This window comes from Nannospalax galili, unplaced genomic scaffold (genome assembly GCF_000622305.1).
Source record: "Nannospalax galili isolate Female #2095 unplaced genomic scaffold, S.galili_v1.0 scaffold113, whole genome shotgun sequence".
In the NCBI taxonomy this organism is placed as follows: Eukaryota; Metazoa; Chordata; class Mammalia; order Rodentia; family Spalacidae; genus Nannospalax; species Nannospalax galili.
The window spans coordinates 7195154-7212002 of record NW_008335444.1 but is presented as its reverse complement, the minus strand read 5'-3'; positions in this window follow the sequence as shown (position 1 = coordinate 7212002).

The following is a 16849-nucleotide window of genomic DNA, read 5'->3' as shown; positions in this document are numbered from 1 at the left end:
TTATTATTTTTATTTTATGTGTATGTGTGTATTGCCTGCATGTAGGTAAGTACACCTGTGTTGTGCAATGCCCACAGAGGACAGAAGAGGCTGTCAGATACCTTGGAACTGGAGTTATGGACTGTTGTTAGCTGCCATGTGTGTGCTGGGATTCGAACCTGAGTCTTCTGCAAGAACAACCTGTGTTCTTAACCACTGAGCCATCTCTCCAGCCCCAGAGGAAATTTTTAAAAATACAGGTAGGTTTTCTTTTCTTTTACCCCCATGCTGGGATCAGATTCTGAGTTACTCACATATTCCAGGCAAGTGATACACCAGCGAGTTACTCCCCAGCCCTATATTTCAAATGAGTATGAAAAGGGAGAAAGAATCGAGCTCTGGGTTATATATTTTTAACGGGCAGAAGTGCAATTAGTAATGGTATAAATAATTAAGTGTTTTGTTTTATCTATTAGAAAATAAATAAAATAATAAAAAATATATTTTTTTTGAGTTAGAGTCTCCCTGTAGCCCTGGCTGGACTAGGACTCTCTATGTAGATCAGACAGGCCTCGAGCTTCTAGAAATCCACCTGCCTCTGCCTCCCAAGTGCTAGGATTAAAGGCATATGCCAGCACACCCAGCTAGAATAATATTTTTTTTAATCAGTAAAGAAAACTGAGATTGGATGCAAACATAACTCAGAGAAGAAAAACCTAGCAGAGCTCAAGATCATAACTTTGGAAAAAGAAATTAAGTAACTGGTAAGAATGAAGTAATTCTAAGCTTTCTAATCTGAAAATAAGACAGGCTGTATACAAATTAGAACAGCTCTACCTTTTGCCATTATGACAAAACTAAAGGAGTTAGAGATTTTAAAAAGACATTAATTACAAAGATGGAAATTTCATTTGTAAATAAATGGACAAAGAAAGCAATATTAGTTTGACAAAGTGTGAATCAAGTCTTGGTGTTTGGTGTCTTCTTCAGTGGTGCCAAGGGTAAAGGAAGCTGCTGTTGAAGACGAGTGATGGGTTGGTTACGGCAAAACACTAAGCTGCTTGAGCTCTGAACCCCATTTATTCACGTGCTGTGTAGGTACTGCTGTGAAAACATTTTGCAGTTGTGACTAAAGTCATAATCAGTTGACTTTAAGTAAAGATTATCCTAGTTAACACCCCCACCCCATGGGCCTGCTTCTGTCAGTTGCAAGGTCTAAACACTGAGAAGAAATTCCACCCCTAGGTTTGCTAAAGAACTCTAATCTGCCCAGAAGAGCCCACTCCATGAAGTGTGGACTTTTTAACCTGCTTTATTATCACATAAACTATTTATTTGAAAAAAGTATTTTAAAAGTATTTATTTTTATTTGAGTTTTTGGCTTTTTGTGACAGGGTCTACCTGTAGCCCCAGGTAGCTTGGAACTCTATGTAGACAAGGTTGGCCTAGATCTCACAGAAGTCTTGTTGCCTCTGCCTCCCCAGTGCTGGGATTATAGGTGTACACTACGTGTGTGTGTGTGTGTGTGTGTGTGTGTGTGTGTGTGTGCCTCAGCACATGTGTGGAGGTCAGAGAACAGCTTAGAGTTGGTTCTCAGCTAGGCATAGTGGCGCACACCTTTAACCCCAGCACTCAGGAGGCAGAGGCAGGCAGATCTCTGTGAGTTCAAAGCCAGCTTGGTCTACATTAGAGAGTTCCAGGTCAGCTGGAGCTACGGGGAGACCCTGTCTCAAAAAAGATTAAAAAAATTTTTTTTTGAGACCAGGAATGGTAACAATACGCCTTTAATCCTAGCAGCTGGAAGGCAGAGGCAGGTTGATTTCTATGAGTACAAGACTAGCATGGTCTATACAGCAAGTTCTAGCCCAGCCAGGGTTATACAGTGAGACCGTGTCTCAAAAAATTTTTTTGCATATGTTATGTGTGTGCATGTGTGATGTACGTGTGTGTTCACGGGTGTAGGTGCACATGTGTGTGGGTGTGCACAGGTGCATATGCATGTGGAGGCCCAAAGTTGATGTTGGGTGTTTTCCTCAATTGTTCTCTACTCTATTTATTAAGGCAGGGTCTCTTGTTGAACCCAGAGCTCATCAATCCCCAGGGATCCCTGATCTCTGCTTCCCAGTGCTGGGATTACAGATGGGCCACAGTGCTTACCTAGCTTTTTCTTTCTTTCTTTCTTTCTTTCTTTCTTTCTTTCTTTCTTTCTTTCTTTCTTTCTTTCTTTCTTTCTTTCTTTCTTTCTTTCTTTCTGGTTTTTGTTTGTTTGCTTGTTGTTGTTGTTTGAGGCAGGGCTCACCCTGGCTGGCCTAGAACTTATTACAGAGACCAGTCTGACCTTGTACTCACAGAGATCCTGCCTCTGCCTCCCCAGTGACCATACCCCGCCTGCTGACATTTTCTGTTAGTTCAAGGGATCAGAACTCTAGTTCCCAGGCTTGCACTGCAAACATTTCATCCTCCCTTCAGCTCCCATGATGTATTATTAAAACAGTTCTTAACCAACAGACACACATAGACACACACACACACATACACACACATACACACACACACACACACACACACACACACATTGATATTGATGCTGGGCCCTTCAGTCTGTCTTGGCAATTATGCAGCACTAACCCATTTTTGCCTCAAATTTTAGAAATGTTGCTAAGTCTGAGCCGCTAAGAGGACATCCCCTTTCCCTAGACCTTGATCCCTGGGAATTAAAAGAGCGTTTCATGATTAGCCCCCAAGATTGTCTTCGAAGCCACTGATTGTCATTCTGCAAGTTTTTTTTTTTTTTAGATAAAAATCAGTTGTAGTTTTTGTTGTTGTTAATATCTTATTTGTTATTTTTATTTTATGTGTTTGAGTGTTTTGCCTGCATGTATATATCTGTGTGCAATGCCCCGCAGAGGGTGTTGGATCCCCTGGAACTGGAGTTATAGATGGTTTTTAGCTGCTGTGTGGGTGCTGGGAATTGAACCTAGGTCTTTGGAAGAACAGCAAGTGTTCTTAACTGCGGAGCCAAACCCTCATTCTACAAGCTTCGATGCTGCATTAATCTGGGCACAGTTATATCTTGCCCTGAAGTGACTGTAGAATATCTGCACCAATTTAAGAAGCATAAGCCAGATGTAGTGGCTCATGCCTATATCCCAGCAGAGGTGGGAGGATCTCTGTGAACTTGAAGTCATCCTGGTCTACACAGTGTGTTCCAGGACAGTCAGAGCTACATAGGGAAACCTAGTCTCAAAAAAGAGGAAGAAGAAGGAGGAGGAAGGAGGGGGAGGGGGAGACTGATTTCAGAGATGTTACAATGTTTCATTTCTGTTAATGAAATATGACAGGGTGAAGTGAAATGTAGAGAACTACCAAAAGTGGAAGGGTTTAAAGTTCAACTTTGATCACACTATGCAGCATGTAAGTTGGAAGTCAAATCCCAGACCTACCTAAATTAAAAAAATTCTAGATTTTTTTTGGGGGGGTCAGTGCTGGAGATCAAACCTAGGGCACCTACTATTGAGCTATAACTGCCCCCATCCCCAACCCCAAATAGAGAATCTAAAAAGAGATCTTCCTCTCATAACACTGGGTCCTCAAAAAGCTATACTATTGTGTAAAGCAAATTGGTAACCATCCATTGCTTTACCATAGCCATCACCACCAGAGACTGGAAAAAAATTCTCATTTCAAAATCTAGCCTTGAGTTGAAAGGGGAAGAGATTATCTCCGCTAAGAATCTATAACCACAAGCAGCCCTAATTCAGGTGTTTAACCCAAACACATACAACCCAGATTCTAAAAAAATAGATAAACCAAGAATGATGTTTACAGTGTTCTAGCACAATAATGCCCTCACAGGTGCCAAAAAGAGGCAGAAACAAATTTCTTTGGGAGAACTTTTCTATACCCTAGGCCTCAAAGAACTCTTGAGGAAAGTATTTTTAAAAAAATCACTACATGGTCTGGAGAGATGGCTCAGTGGTTAAGAGTATTGGTTGCCCTTGCAGAGGACCTGAGTTCAATTCTCAGTACCTATAGGTGGTTAACAACTGTCCATAACTTCAGTTCCAGGGGAATCTGATGCCCTCTTCTGACCTCTGTGGACATTGCATGACATGGGTGCACTCACATGCAGGAAATACGCTCATACATATAAAATAAAAAATGATAAAATATTTTTAGGTTTTTTTGTTTGTTTTGCTTTAATTTTTCTGTGTGTATTGTGTGCATGTATGCAAGTGCACTCATGTCCTGCAATGCTGTTGTTAGCTACCATGTGGATACCATGTGATTCGAACCCAGTCTTCTCTAAGAACAGCCAGTGCTCTGAACCCTGAACCATCTCTCTAGTCCCCATAAAATATTTTTTAAAACTTACTCCATAAACTGGGTGTGGTGGTGCACACCTGTAATTCCACACTTGGGAGGCAGAAGTTGGCAGACCTCTGTGAGATTAAGGTCAGCCTCATCTACATAGCAAGTTCGAGGCCAGCTGTAGCTACCTGGAGACTTGGTCTCAAAACAAAACATAACAAAACCCAAAACCAAACAAAATCACTTTATAGTAAAACGACAACAAAACAAAAACTATCCATAAAACCACCAGGAAACAAAGCCCAGTGATGAAGAGCGGGAATGACAAAGACATCAGGTGTTGGGATTGCCAAGCACCAATGGGAAAGAAGCATTTTAAACAGTCCTAAGAACAAACAAAAGGGTTAAAATATGATCAAAGCAAAACAAAAGTCAGTAAAAGAAGCAGGTGGCACACACTTGTAATCCCAGCACTTAGGAAGTAGAGGCAGGAGGATCAGAAGTTTGAGGTCTTCCTGGGCTTTACACAGAGCTTGAGGCCAGCCTCGGTACATTAAAAAAAAAAAAAAGAATTTTTTAAGAAAAGAGTAAGAGTGTCTGGAGAGATGGTTCAGCAATTAAGAACATTTGCTGTTCTTCCAGAGGACCCAGCTTCGATTCCCAGCACCAATTGGCAGCTAAGAACCATCTGTAACTCCAGTTCCAGGGTACATGATACCCTCTTCTGGCCTCCTTGGGCACTGCCTGCACATGGTGTTCTTACATACATGCAGGCAAAACACCCATACACGTAAAATAAAAATAATAAAATATATTTTTTTAAAAAAGACTGAGATGTGGGTGTGGTGGCACATGCCTTTAGTCCCTGCACTTGGGAGGCAGAGGCAGGCGGATCTCTGTGAGATCAAGGCCAGTCTGGTCTCCATAGGGAGTTCCAGGACAGCTGTGGCTACAGGGAGACCCTGTCTCAAAAGACCAAACAAACAAGCAATAAACAAACAAACAAACAAACAAGACTGAGATAACATAACAAATAAGAAACCAAAAAAACAGGGGTTGGAGAAATGTCTCAGTGTTTAAGAGCACTGGCTGCTCTTACAGAGGACCTGGGCTCGGTTGCCAGCATCCACAAGGCAGCTAACGACTGTCCCTAGCTCCAGTTCCAGGGGAGCTGATACTCTCTTTAAAACTATAATAACGCTGGGCATGGTGGCGCACGTCTTTAATCCCAGTACTTGGGAGGCAGAGGCAGGCAGATCTTTGTAAGTTTGAGGCCAGCCTGGTCTATATAATGAGTTCCAGGACAGCTGGGGCTATAGGGAGACCCTGTCTCAAAAAGACAAAAACAAAAAAAGAAACAAAAACAAGAACTAGGGGCTGAAGAGATGGCTCAGCAGTTAAGAACACTGACTGTTCTTACAGAAGACCTGGGTTCGAATCCTAGCACCCACATGGCAGCTAACAACTGTCCATGTTTCAGGGATCTGACAGCCTCTTCTGTCCTCCATGGGCATTGGACAACATGGGTTCACTTACCTACATGTAGGCAATACACTCATACACATAAAATAAAAATAAAAAATAAAATATTTAAAAAATATATATAATAACTAAATTTTAAACATTTTGGAATGAGCTTAACTAAAACACATACAACCAAACACAGTTAGAGGACTTAAGGACATATTTGAAAATTGTTCTGGAATACACGTAAAGGCAGAAAGGTGAAAAATATGATAAATATGTGAGAAATGCAGAGGACATGCAAGAATTTAATAAATGACATTCAAAATTCCAGAAAGAAGGCATGGGACAATACAAGGATGGAGTGGGTTTCATGCTGTCATATCTTTCCTGTCCCTAGCGCACTGTTGTCCAAACAGGACTGACCCAGTCTCTCTGGCCCTGGCAGGCCTCCCATAAATGCTGGTTAGCCCATCACTGAGTCTAATAAACCCTCTGTTCACCAAAAACTAAAAGGAAGTTAAAGAATTAAAAAAGAATAAAGCAATAAAATTCCAGAAAGAGAAGAGGCAACAACTGAATAAATAATGGTTAATAATGCTTTAGAACTAAAGAAAGTTCAGTTTGAGGCCAGCCTGGGCGGTATAACAAATTCCTGGCCAGCCAAGGGTATATAGTGAGACCCTGTGTCAAAAAAGAAAGAAGGAAAGAAAGAAAGAAAGAAAGAAAGAGAGAGAGAAAGAGACAAGCCCCGCCCCTAAAAGAGCATCATTTAATATTTTTAATTTTTTGCTTGTTTGGTTTTTGAGACAGGGTCCCCATCTCACAGAGATCTGCCTGCTTCTGCCTCCCCAGTGCTGGGATTAAAGGTGGGTGCTACCATGCCCAGCTATAGGTTTTATTCTCATTTTTAATTATGTATCTATGTATGTGTGCCACTCCTCTTGAGCTGGAGTCACAGGCGGTTGTGAACTACCTGATATGGGTGCTGGAAGCTGAACTCTGATCCCCTGGAAGAACAGCAAGTGCTCTTAACCATGTAATGAGTTAAGTACACACTCTGAACCACTAAGCCATCTCCTAGCTCATGTAATTTAAAAAATAATAAAATACATCTTTAAATGTCACAATGAGGGTGATAGATGACATGGCGCTAGCAATAACAGGAGTTAGAAGAGAGTGAAATAATGCTTTAAAATAGTTTAGTGCACAGTGAGAAATTATTCTGACTTTCTTGACCAGTAGGAATATATTTAAAATAAAGAGTAAATAGAGACATTTTCTAGAGAAACAAAAGCAGTGGTTTGTGACCACAGACCTTAAGTTTGTACCTTAGGCAGAAAGAAAGGGTCATAGAATCAGATGTGTAGTTTAAAATGTAAGAGAATAATGCAGAATGTGGGGACTCATGGCTGTAAGCCCATATTTCAAGACCAAGACAGAAGGATTATAACTTCCAGACTAGCCTGGGCTAGGTAATGAAATCTTGTCTCCAAGGAATATAAAAACAAAAACAAAAACAAAACAAAAAAAAATAGAGCTGGAGAGATGGCTCAGCAGTAAGAGGACATACTGCTCTTCCAGAGGACCTGAGTTCAAAACTGCCAATAATATCAGCTCCTAGGGGTTAATCCAATGCCTCTGGCTTCCTCGGGCACCTGCACTCATGTGCATATACTACCTCTCCCAACTCACACATAAATACATAATTGAAAATAAAAATCTTTAAAAAATTCAAAAAGCAAATAACAAAAAACAAAGTTGTAAATGCATGGGTAAATCCAAACATTGGCCACATAAAAGCATAATAAATAGCATGCCATATAAAGCTAAGAAAAATGAAATTGCGCACATGCAAACATTGGCATCAAATCTGGAAGTGTGGGTGATGCTGAGTTGTCCTGAGGCTTGTGCTGCTGGGAGGAAGCTTTGGTTCCCACGCCCGGCAACTTTCCCGCTTATGTCTTCATTGTTTTCCTTTGAGTCCTTGAGTATGTTTACCATAGCTTTTCAGGTTTTTTTTTGCTGCTAATTCCAATATTCCTGTTGTTTACAGACCCTTCACAGCTGGCCATGGTGATGCACCACTACCACCAACAAAAAGATCTTTTCTACTAGCTGGTGTTTCCTCTACTTTTCCAGCTTATTTTTATACTAGTTATATTTATTTACTTTTTTTTTTTCTTTTTTGAGTCAGGGTCTTACTTTGTAGCCCAGGGTAGCTTTGAACTCAGGATCCACCTTCCTGAGCCTGCAAAGTGCAGGGATTATGGGTGTGTGTCGTTTGTTTGATTTTTTTTTTGTGGTACTAGAGATGGAGCGCAGGCCTTGAATGTGTTAGGCAAGAAGCGCTCTATTACTGAGCTCTACTGAACACTGGATCTAGTTAATGGCTCTGGGTTTTGAAAGATAGACTTTATTTCTTGGTGGTACATACCTTGAATACCAGCACTTGAGAGGCAGAAGCAGGCAGATCTCTGTGAGTTCAAAGCAATGCAGCCTGGTCTACCTATCCAGTTCCAGGTCAGCTGAGGCTACCTGCCTCAAACAAACAAACAAACAAACAAACAAACAAACAAACCCCCCAGAAAGAAGACAGACTTTATTTTCCTTCTTTTCTTTCCTTCTTTCAACTTTAATTTATTGAAAAAAAAATGTTTATCAAGCCCGATGTGGTAATGCTTACATAAAAAGAAAGCAAAAAGACAGACATACAACCTTAATTATAACCATAATAAGTAACTGCCAAAGTAGTAACTAATTATAACTATAATATATAGCTATAAAAATGCAAGTAGCTGCTGGGCGTGGTGGTGCATGCCTTTAATTCCAGCACTCAGGAGGCAGACACAGGCGGATCTCTGTTAGTTCAAGGCCACCCTGGTCTACACAGTGAGTTCCAGGGCAGCTGAGGCTACAGGGAGAGCCTGTCTCAAAAAGACCAAAAAATAAAAAAAATGCAAGTAGCCTAAAAGATACTGCTAAAAATCAAATATTGCACAAGGCTGGAGTTAAAAATTTGTCTCTAGGGGGCTACAGAGATGATGCTGGCTGTTCTTGCAGAGGACCTGGGTTTGATTTCCAGTATCCACAAGGTGGCTAACAACTGTCCATAACTCCAGTTACAGGAGATCCGATGCCCTCTTCTGACCTCCGCAGGCATTTCATGACACGGCTGCACTTACATTCAGGCAAGCAAAATACTCACAGGCAAAAAATAAAAAATCCTTATAGCTGGTGCCTTCTGTGTCAGAGTACACTCCATTATTAAGGACATTCTTGCCCCTTTATCCCCTTTGGGGAGTTGGCGGGATGGAGGGATGTTATGTTTCAATGGCCCCTTGTTTTTTGGACTGCTACAAACTATATGGCATGGGTCAGTTCTCAAGATCTAAATGGCCTATTTTGCAAAGGGGACAGTTACATTGTTCTAAGTCTCTTCTGAGATGCAAGGAAAATTTAGCTGTGAGCCTCAGTAAAAATGGAAACAAGTTATATAATTCCAAGATAAAATGATACAGAGTAAGAATTTCTATTCCAAAATGGAGGAATGGAAAAACACCAAGTAACAAATAGTCAAGACTACAGCTAAGCAGCACCAACACTAAATACTACAGCCCATGTCGAGTACACAGGGCACACTGGCATAATGGTGCTCTGAAGGGCTTGGGCAGCCCTGTCCCTGTTGATTTGCCAGCTGCAGCCACATGGCCTCTCCTTGGCTAGCTCTGCTTTCTGATTTCAGCTTTCCTTGGCAGACACTCTATGTGCCTAGCCTCTCCACTGCAGCACTGGCTCTATTTTCATTGCTCCACACATTGTCCTTTGAGGCTGCCTGAAAGGATCCTGACACATTGCCTGAATACAAGGCTTTTCTTTGAAATCTAAGTAGAAGCCTCCATGATCCTATAATTATTGCATCCTGCATACCTGTAAAACCAGCAACATGTGCCAAAGTTCCTTGGATCATGACTTCAGTGGCTTCTGAATTCTTGCATGGCTGAATGTGGGAAAACATTTTCCTAGGCCACTCTCTTTGCAGGGAACCCTGGAAGTTTCTTCTCACAAAATTAAAGCCATTGTACCCTTGTACCTGCCAATAGTAGGGTCCAGTCAATGCTTAGATGCCCTGAAAGTATCTTTCCTATTGTGCTGATACTTTGCTTCTATTATTTATTTATTTATTTATTTATTTATTTGTTTATTTATTATTTATTTATTTATTTTTGGCCCTTTCAATAAAGGGTCTCTCTGTAGCCCCAGCTGACCTGGAACTTGATACATAGACCAGGCTGGCCTTGAACTCACAGAAATCCACCTGCCTCTGCCTCCCGAGTGCTAGGATTAAAGGCATGCTCCACCACACCTGGCATTTGCTTCTTTTTAATGGTACTGATGTCTTCAGCAACCACTCTAACTTTGTATTCATGTACTTCTTTTTTGTACAAACTACAAGTTATTCAAACCTTTCTTCTTTGCATTTTGCTCAAAATTTTCACTGTAAACACAGCCAGAACCAGCAAATGATAACCAGAACCTGAGTGCCCGTGGTCTCTGCTTCAGTTCCTTTCTCCAGTTTCTTTCCTTTAGATCCTGCCTGACTTCCCTCAGTAATAAACTATAAGCTGTAAGATGAAATAAAATCTTTCCTCCTGAAGTTGCTTTTGGTTAGTGTTTCATCATAGCAACAGAGAAGCAGACTAGATTAGGAGGACAGATTTTTTTCAGGTTTATATTTCAGAGGTTTTAGCCTATCATAGTAACAGGGAGGGGCAGAGCAGAGCAGCTTACATGGCAGCCAGGAAGCAAACAAGATACCTTTGCTAGCATTCTATCTCCTTTCCCCCCTTTTTATTCCATTCCAGCCTGCAGCTTTGGAGATGGTCTACTTATACCCAGGGCAGGTCTTTCCCTCCATGGTTAGTTATTTCAGAAAGTGCCCTCACAGACACATACAGAGATATACTTTACCAATATTCTAGGTGGTTTTCAATCCCATCAAGCTGACAACCAAGATTAGCCATTACAGGGAGGGAGGGCAATGAAAATGGGATCTGTCATTTGTTCAACAAAGAAAGTAAAATTGGCTGGTTAAATGGATCAGTAGATAAAGGCACTTGCCACCAAGCCTGGAACCTGAGTTTAATTCCTAGGGCCCCCTTGATGGAAGGAGAGAACCAGTTCCCACAAGTTGTTCTCTGACTTCCACATGCACTCTGCCATACACAGCACAAACACACACATACACAATAAATGCAATAAAAATATTTGGGGGGGCCTGGAGAGATGGCTCAGAGGTTAAGAGCACTGGCTGATCTTGCAAAGGACCTGGGTTCATATCCCAGCACCCACATGGCAGCTAACAACTATTCTATCTCTGGTTCCAAGGGATCCAATACCCTCTTCTGACCTCTGTGGGCATTGCATGACACGGGTGTACTTACATACATGTAGGCTACACTAATACACATAAAATAATAAAACATAATAAATAAAATTAAAAAATATATTTTTTGGTCTTTTTTGAGATAGGGTTTCCCTGTATTCCCAGCTGGCCTGGAACTCACTATATAGACCAGGCTGGCTTTGGACTCACAGAGATCTGCCTGACTCTGCCTCCCAAGTGCTGAGATTAAAGGCATGTGCCATCACACCCAGCTAAATAATAAATTTTTGAAGAAAATAAAGTTTTTCTGTAAAATCCTGATAGTCATTTCTTTACCACTATCTATAACTCAGATTTATCTATTTATAACTGCAAAAGAAGCTGAGAAAGTAAATGTTTAATTTATTTAGCTAATCTCTACAAAGGATATAACTATTATTTAGTAAAAGTAGTACTTATCGCCAGGTATGGTGGTGTACACATTTAATCCCAGCACTTGGGAGGCAAAGGCAGACAGATCTTTGAGAGTTCAAGGCCAGCCTGGTTTACATAGTGAGTTCCAGGTCAGCTGGGGCTACAGGGAGACCCTGACTTAAAAAGGCCAAAAAAGACTACTATCCTCAGGCCTCTTGGGGTAAGTCTATAGCGCAGTTATTTTGATATATCACAGTGAAAGATTTATCGTCCTCTTTTTTTTTTTTTTTTTTTTTAAAAAAAAAAAAAAAAAAAAAAAAAAAAAAAAAAAAAAAGTACTACTTATCACAATGAAAAAAATGATTTCAAAAATAACATTTCTCCAACTGAAGATGTAGCCGGGCTGATAGAGTACTTGCCTAACGTGAAGGCTTATTCTCCAGTATTGCATATATTGGGTGTGGTGGTGCACATTTGTAATCCTAGCACTTGGAGGCAGGAGGATCAGAAGTTCAAGATCATCCTTGGCTACAAAGAAGAAACAGTTCTCATGTTGATGCAATCACCAATTTTTCTTTTTGCCTGTGTATATGTATACTGTGACAGTATGTGTATTTGTGTGTTCACAGTGTATGGATGCACATGTGTGTATAGGTGCAGGTGCATATGCATGTGTATGTGTGGTGGTCAGAGGTTGACATCAGTTTTCTTCAATCTTCCTCAATCACTCTCCACCCTATATATTGAGGAAGAGTCTCTCACCTGAAACTGGAACTCAATGATTTGACTAGTTCAACTAACCATCTTGCTCCAGGAATCTGTTGTCTTGGTCTCCCAAGTACTGGAATTGTAAGTGGACTGCCATGCCCATGTGACAGTTATATGTGTGCTAGAGACTCAAACTCAAGTCCTTATGCTTGCTCAGCAATCACTTTACCCACTGAGTCATGTCCCCATTCCGGTAATCACCAATTAAAAAAAAATAACTGATGGAACTGTAGAGATGGCTCAATGGTTAAGAACACTGGCTCTTCTTGCAAAGAAGACGTGGATTCAAGCCCAGCACCCACATGACAGCTAACAATCGTCCATAACTCCAGCTCCAGGGGATCCAATGCCCTCTTCTGACCTCCATGGACACTTCACAACATGGGTGCACTTACAAACATACAGGCATAACACTCATACACATAAAAAATTTAAAAACAATAACTGAGAAAGGAAAATTGAGAAAGCAAAGAAAGAAATGGCTATTCCACTAAAAAAAAAATCACCTGATTTCTGCAGGCACATGGACTTGCATATACATGCGCACACACCACCCCCCCCAAAAAAAAAATCAAAACCAGGGGTTAAACATCAATATGAACTCATGTCTAGTCTAAATAGATATAGATGTAGACATAGATATAGCCATATTGATAGATGTGGTTGGATATGGATATAACTAGAGATATGTGGACTAGTATATATACTTCAGCATCCTGGCTATATTTGTTGAGTCAAGAAGCAGTGACATTCCAATAGGAATTGAACCATCTGTACCTAGATGTTGGTTTTGAATATTCTTCAGCATAGTAAACCAGGGCTCCATTAAAAATTTTCTGATTGTAGGGTTGGGAAAATACCAATGGGTCTGGGGCATCATTTAGTGCCTACAGTGGTCTGAATGATAACTAATCCTGTAGCCTCATGTACTTGAGCACTTAGTCCCCAGTTGCTGGCATTGTTTGGGCAGGTTATGGAACCTTTAAGAGTTGGAGCCTTGCTAGAGGATGTACATCACTTGGGGAGTGGCTTGAGGTTTTATAGCCTCAGCCCACTTCCTGTTCTCTCTCCCTGCATGTGGATGAAATGTGATCATTCTGCTGCCTGCTCCTGCTGTCATACCTTTTCAGCCATGATGGACTCTATCTCCCTGGAACTGCAAGCTAAAATAAATATTTTTTTCCTTAATTTGTTTTTGGTCATCTTAATTTATCACAGCATGAAAAAAGTAACTAATACAGAAATTGGTACTAGAGAGCAGGCTGTTGCTGTGAAGAACCTGGCCATATTGTTTTTTGAAGCAATGTGGAAGACTTTGAAACTTTGGGCTCGAAAAGCTGTTGAATGCTGCAAGTAGAGCTTAACAGGCCATTCTAGTAGGAACCTGAAGACAGTAGTACTGAGAGCAATGTGGAAAGTGGAGGTCCACCTTGTGAGGTTTCAGAGGGGAATAAGGACTCCATTAGCAATGGGGCTAATATTCTGCCATGGCCTGAGAATTTGTGTGAGGCTCAATTTAAAAGTAATGGGAAAATTTCTTTGGTAGAGGAAATTTCAAGACAGCATAATATTGAATTTGTGGAATGGTTATTACTGATTAGTATTTTTTTTTTGGTCTTTTTGAGACAGGGTCTCCCTGTAACCCCAGATGTCCTGGAACTCACTATGTAGACCAGGCTGGCCTTGAACCCACAGAGATCCTCCTGCCTCTGCCTCTGCCTCCTGAGTGCTGGGATCACTGGGCCATGCCCAGCTCCATTACTGATTACTCTTATGCAGGTCTATAATGAAAAAAGAGCAACAAGTGGGACCAAAAGAAATGAAAAATGTTCAGTTTAGAGAGGAAAAGAACATTTGGAAGCTTAAGATTATAGTCAAGTTGTGTGCTGAAAAAAAAAGGGATTAATTGTTAAAGAGATCAGCACCATTAAAGAAAAGCCTCCTGCTCTGAACTGAAGTAACAGGAAACGTTCCCGGAGGGCAAGACCCCACCCAACTAAATCTCCAACTTGTGAAAGACAGCCTAAGGGGTTTGCTTGCTTCTAGAAAGCAATTGCTTCAGTATATAGAAACTGCTGCAACTGTGGTCCCAGGAGGCCAGAGTCCATCCCAAGTTATTAGTCAAACTTGGCAGTGTTGTCCATGTAGTACTGGTTTTGGAGACAAGAAAGATGAAAGATTGAGGAGGTCAAGATTCTTTTTCCATGGTTTCAAAGAGCCACTGAGGTCAGGCAATATGTGGTAGGATCTGAGTCTCTGCCAGGGGGACCTGAGGTCATTGAGTGAAGCTATGAGGGTGAAGCTTTAGTTGCATTGGAGACCCTAAGATATTGGCGATGCCAGAGCCTTGAGATCTCTGCAAGGAGAGTTGCATACAAGGACTGGAAGAACCCCAAGAAAGAGAAATATATGCTACAGGCAGGAATGCTGGAGGGGCAGAGCCATCTTAAGCCCTTTGAAACTAAAGCCCTAGACACTGGACATGGAAGTGCAGGAGTTGGTGTTTGTCTTGCTGGATTTTGGTTTTTCTTTGGTTCAATCTTTCCTCATTATGCCTCCATGCCTTCCTTTTGGAATGGGAATGTATATTCTGTGCCATTGTATGTTGGAAGTATGTAATTTGTTTTTTTTTACTTTTTCAGAGGGTCACAGTAAAGAGATTGCCTTGAAAGCTAGGCATGGTGACACATGTTTTTAATCCAAGCACATGGAAGGAAGAGGCAGGACAATCTCTGTGAGTTCAGGAGCTTGGCCTACATGGAAAGTTCCAGGCCAGCCAGGGTTATACAGTAAAACCCTGGAGAGAGAAAGAGAGAGATAGAGAGAGAGAGAGACACAGAGAGAGAGAGCATGCTTTTAAATAGTGTTGAGACTGTTAAAGACTATGGGAACTTCTGAAGTCAGACTAAATGCATTTTATATGAGATGGTCCTAAGCCTATGGGGACCAGGGGCAGAAGGTAGTGGTTTAAATGAAAAATGTCTCCATTAGGCTTATGTATTTGAACACTGGTGGTGCTATTTAGGAAGTGGAGCCTTACTGGAGGAATTTTGTCATTGGGGGTGTAATAGCCCAAGCCCCTCCATTTTGTGTAAGTTTAACTGGTGAAGACCATAAAACCTAGTCTATTGAAAGACCCACCTTTCCAGTTTAACTGGTCAATCATCTGGTCACAGGACCACCCCTAGGAAGGCAGGTTATGCTAAATAGATGGGCCGAATACCTAGTGTGTTAATGAGATAGTGAATTTTTCCTGCCTGGAATCCTGCCTCCTAGAGCAGAACTTCTGGACCAGCCACAGTAATGTATGTAGTCTATAAGTCTGCCCACTTTTCCGAAACTCAGAAAAGTGTAATCTTTCTTCATATCCCTTTTCTAAACATGCTTTCTTTAAGGCTTTAGGCTGCCCCTAGTATCTTGTATTTCTTTACTTTCTCTAAAGTTTCCTTCTCTCAGCCATGTGGCTGCCAGTCAGCCATGTGTCTGATCCCCATGCAGGCACTAAACCTGCATGGCTTTATAGGACCCTGAGACCCTCTTCTTGCCCCACAGATAACAGTCAGCACATTCCACAGCCCTGAGAATAGCACCTACCAATAAGAAACTTCCAGGGCTGCATCTTATACATCCAATCAGTTTAAAATTATGTTGGTGCACGTGGGCTCCTTGAACCAATCAAAATGTATCTTCGGTATCCCCCTCCTCTCTTTGTCTGAAACCTATAAAAGTCTCCCTTCTCCCTTACTCTGGGCTCTCAGCACAGATCCATTGAGTTGGTGAGGTCTGAGAGCCCGAGCTTAAGCCCGAATAAAGAATCTTTGTTCTTAAAGATCATGTGGATTCCGTGGTTATTCTTGGGGGTCCGTTCTCTGGGCACAACATTTGGGGGCTCATCCGGGGTCCCCAAGATCCCCCACGGGACCCCAGAGCACTGAGTCTGCCTGATTTGATCAGTGAGTGTCTCTTGTCTTTGCGCACTTCAGGTTTTTGGGCCCAGTTTTCAGGTTGCCTGTTGGAGGTCTAGGTGGATGCACTGGAGGGCCCCAGGCCGTGGGACTCAGGAGACATCCTGGACCCACCAGATAGGGATTGGATGCCCCTGGTAGACTTGGAAGGATGAAGTGGGTTGCGCCCGCTGGGAGGTGAGAGGCCATCGTCCTACTTTCAGTTTAAGGTGCCAATTAACCGTGTGTTATTCCTGTGTGCGTTTGTGCTCTCTGTTTTGTTTGTGACTCTTACTGTGTTGGAAGAAATGGGACAGAGCCAAGTAACCCCTCTCAGTCTTTTTCAGGGTCATTTCTCGGAATTCAAGGCCCAGGCTGAAAGCCTGAGGCAAGGTGTAAAGAAAGGGAAGCTCTTTATAATGGGCAACACCCCATCTTCCCCTCTAGATCTTACACTAGTCCACTGGGGGGACGGTAAGACGATTGTCCATAACAATAGTGTAGATGTAAAGAAAAAGAAATGGACAACTTTATGTTCGGTTGATTGGCCCTCCTTCAATGTTGGATGGCCCCCTGAAGGGAC